Source organism: Felis catus, chromosome D1 (assembly GCF_018350175.1).
Source record: "Felis catus isolate Fca126 chromosome D1, F.catus_Fca126_mat1.0, whole genome shotgun sequence".
In the NCBI taxonomy this organism is placed as follows: domain Eukaryota; kingdom Metazoa; phylum Chordata; class Mammalia; order Carnivora; family Felidae; genus Felis; species Felis catus.
This window is the reverse complement of record NC_058377.1, coordinates 56,070,393-56,074,295: the sequence shown is the minus strand read 5'-3', so window position 1 is coordinate 56,074,295 and position 3,903 is coordinate 56,070,393. Positions and strand designations below refer to the sequence as shown.

The 3,903-nt window shown below is 57.4% G+C and overlaps 1 long non-coding RNA gene across 1 annotated transcript; it reads left to right on the top strand.

The window, feature by feature from the left end:
- The first annotated feature begins 428 nt into the window (after positions 1-428).
- On the top strand, positions 429-3,532 carry LOC123380470. Its single transcript, XR_006586275.1, has 3 exons — positions 429-623; positions 2,737-2,859; positions 3,316-3,532. It is a non-coding gene; the product is annotated as an uncharacterized LOC123380470 (long non-coding RNA).
- The last annotated feature ends 371 nt before the right edge of the window (positions 3,533-3,903 follow it).

Here is a 3,903-nt window from a genome sequence, read left to right as displayed (position 1 = left end):
TATCTTAAGAGATTAAGCACCTTACCATGTGCCAAGCACGATACGAGGCATGTTACAGATATTTTCTCGCCGAATCCTCGCCACAGCCGTGTCACGGGTGTTTTATAGTTCTCCCCATTTCACAGATAAAGAAGTCGAGGCCTCGGAAGTGGAGCGACTTGCCCAAGGGCACTTCTGTATTTGTTGGAATCAGGGTCATTCATCTAGTCAGTGGACTCCTGATGCCAGATCCAGTGCTCGGAGCTGAAGATTCAGGGTGAGGGGCACCCAGCCTCTCCCTCTGGGATTTTTTTTTTTTTTCAGCGTTTATTTATTTTGGGGACAGAGAGAGACAGAGCATGAACGGGGGAGGGGCAGAGAGAGAGGGAGACACAGAATCGGAAACAGGCTCCAGGCTCCGAGCCATCAGCCCAGAGCCATCAGCCCAGAGCCCGACGCGGGGCTCGAACTCACGGACTGCGAGATCGTGACCTGGCTGAAGTCGGGCGCTCAACCGACTGCGCCACCCAGGCGCCCCACCCTCTGGGATTTTACCCGTATCGGGGTCTGGCTGACCCGACATCAAGAGCGCTTATCACCACACAACAGCCTTTGAAACAGTGCTTTCCCCTCTCCTCTGTGAGGTACGTGTGTGTGCCGTCTCTCTACGCCATTTCCTGCTCCCTTTCTTCAGCCTTCTCCCCAGCCACACCTGTGGACTCCCCCTGTAGTTCCCTTCATTGAGACGATTCTGGAAATGCCACCTCCAGCAGGAAGTCTCCTTGACTGATCCAGCCCACAGGCCCTTCCCCCTCCCCCCTCTTTTGCATTGTTCTCCTTCACAGGCACTTTCCAGACAGGGAGCCCCTTGAGGGCAGAGAATGTGGCCAGTTCCACTTGGGGGTCCCCTAAGCCAGGCTAAGGGCTCGGGGGGAAAAATCTGCTGACTGATCAGCAAGCACGAGTGACAGAGAGAACGTGAACGGGGAGAGACCAGAAGATGGGTGAAGTGAGACCGACCTGTTTCACTTTGGACAAGTCACGGGCTCTCCCTGAATCTCTCTGTTCAGTTCTTTCTTCGCAAAATGGGGATCACGATCCCTGCATTCCTCACAGCCCTGCAAGGAGGGCGTGGGTGAGGGTGGATGGAAAGCCACCTCCTTTCCAGAGTTGTCCGCCGTGTGTTCTCAGATCTACTGCGTGTCCTTGGGCCAGACACGGCCCTCTCTGGGACCTCTGGTCCTTTGATGCCCAGATGACCACTAAGGTTCCTCCTGGCTCTGCGCCTGCTCCAGCACGTGGAAATGCACATGGCGTCGAGGACCTTCATCTTCCCGGTGCCTCTCCAGCTGGCCAGCCCAAGCCAGGGACATTCCTGGGAGTCTGCAGGGCTCCAGACATCCTGGAGCCAGGAGGGGAGAGGCTGGGGATGGGTCAGGCCTGGAGCCCCACAGAGGCTGCTACTGTCCCTACCAGCCCACACGGGAGGGGGCAGGTCACAAGGGCGTCCCACGAAGTAGGGCAAACCCAGACAGGAGGTCTCAGACACACAGGCCCCAGCCGGTGGAGGGGGGCGGGGGTGGCTGAGGACAGAGCTCGGACTTGCCCCAGGACCCTGCTAAACCTCTGATTTGCTGCTAGGGGACCTCAGGTGTCCTCCTCTGCAGGATAGGTGCCAATGGGAGATCATGACAAATGGCACTGCCCTGACTGCGGCCCAGCTCAGGCCACACCATCTCTCCCCAGACTTATGCCAACGGCCTCCTCGCCGGCGTCTTGGCTTTCAGATAATGCCTTTGGGTGTGTGTGGCTCAGTAGCCACCGTGGCCCTTTACCTAAGATGAAGACAGCCGTGAGGCCTGACCTTCGGGCTGCCGGAGCCGGGAGCAGGCTGCGATTCCACTGTTGCTATCAAATCAGCTCCAGATAGCTGTGCTCAAGGCCTGGGCACCAGAGGGTCATGGTGCCTCCAGCCGCCCCTCCCTGCCCCCTGCCTCCCTGCCCCGCCTGCTTAGAGGAAGAGAGGAAGGAGAAGGGGTAAAGGAGGGAAGCACTGCCGCTCCAGAGGCTGAGGTCACCTCCCCGTGGCCCATATGGAGCCACCACCCCGGCCCCCTCCCCCAGTCCCCCACTCTAAGCGTCTCCTTAGCAGAGGCTCAGGGATGAAGAGACCCAGTCTGGGCGAATCCGTCATTCACTTCAAGACGCGGGCCGGGAAGTAAAAAGCCACTCCAAGTCCATTCCCAGTGGCGGGTTCTTCTGCCCCGCGTCTTGCCCAGAGCGATAGGGCTCGCCCCCAACCTTGCCTTCCCCCCGCCATGAACACACGCGGCTGTGTTTGGGGTGACCTCACGCGGGGCCCGGACACCGGTTGACTCTGAGCTGGGTTCTCAGGCTGGGCGTGGATGACTTCCCGACCCTCTGTCATCAGCTGGGTGACCTTGAGAAGGCTCCCAAGCTCTCAGAGCCCCACTTCCCTCATCCGTAAGAGGCACCTAAAAGTAGCCGTCCCACAGGGAGGAAACAAAGTTGAACAAAGCTGCAAGTGTTTTCGAGGTGCCCAGGAACCCCTGACCATCTTCTCCAGGCCGTCGGGGCACAGGCTCGCTCTCAGTGAACTGGCCTTTCCTCTCTCCTCCACCCTCCTGACACCCGGCCCGCTTTTTAATAGCTTAGTAGCCACCCGATGAGCCTTTCCTCGCACAACTTATTATTAATGCTTTTTATTATGTTAATGAATTTTCCTCTAACTCCCAGGGGGCTATGAGGCCATTTCGCACACATTATCTCAGTCAGCTCTCCCAGTGGCCTGGCAGGTTAGGATTCTCATCATCCCCAGTCTGCAGATAAGGAAACAGAGGCTCAAGACGCAAGGCTGTGGTAAGAGTCCACTGTGTGCTCCATGGCCCCGTGCTATAGTGACAGTAGCAGGGGCAGGGGAAGGCATTTACTGAGCACCTGCCGGGTGCCAGCACCCATCCAGCCAGATTGTCTGAGCCTCGTTGTGGGTGGGGTCTCCCCTTCTCTCTTCCATCCACCTTGCAGGCCCCCCGTGGAGATGGCTGTCTGAAGAGGCGGAACTGAGGGCAGGGAAGATGGGGACGGGTGTGAGCTGTCAAATTGGGAGGGGTGTGGTCCCTGCAGCATTCTGGAAAGCTCCACTGAGACTGAGTGGCCTGCAAAGCAGGTGCAGAAGAGCAGAGGACCCAAAGAAGGGGAGGGGAGGGGAGGGGAGGGGAGGGGAGGGGAAGGGAGGGGAGGGGGGGAGGAGGGGAGGGAAAAGAGAGACTTGCTCAAGGCCACAGGACCTTCCCTCAGGGTCCCCTCTGCCTGCAGGTCCTCTTGCTCCCGGGGAGCTTGGTGAAGCACTTGGGCTCTTAGATGCGGCATCTCCCAGAGGCGCTGAGGTACCCATGCGAGGACTCCCTGATTCCTCCTAAGGTTTCCACAGTTCCAAGTATCCAGTTCCAGGAGTTGGTGGATTATGTGACAAGAGTGTGGGCTTTTGGAAAGCCGGCCCTTTAGTAAAGCTGCCTTCGGGGTAGGATACAAAGAGTCCTGGGTAGACTCCTTTGTCCCAAAATATCACTGTTCTCGCTCTCACACTGCCTTTGTTACCCCCATGAAGTCACTTCCTGGGCTGAAGGTATTGAAGGCATCTCTTAAAATGAAAATCCGCTGTTTTCTAGACTTCTCAAGAAATATCAGGTGAGTGATGTCTCCATCCGTTAAGGGTTAGGGTGGACAAATCTACTTGTTCTGAGCCCTTTTTAGCCGTGGACACTTTGTATCAGACAATTTACTGAACGGAGCAGCTCTGGTCAAATAGGGAGCGAGGCATTTGCTGAAGTCCCCAGCATAAGTGGTGGCCTTCGAGGGGCTCCGAGGAGGGCTGGCACTGAACAGTCTTTAATGAGTGGCTGG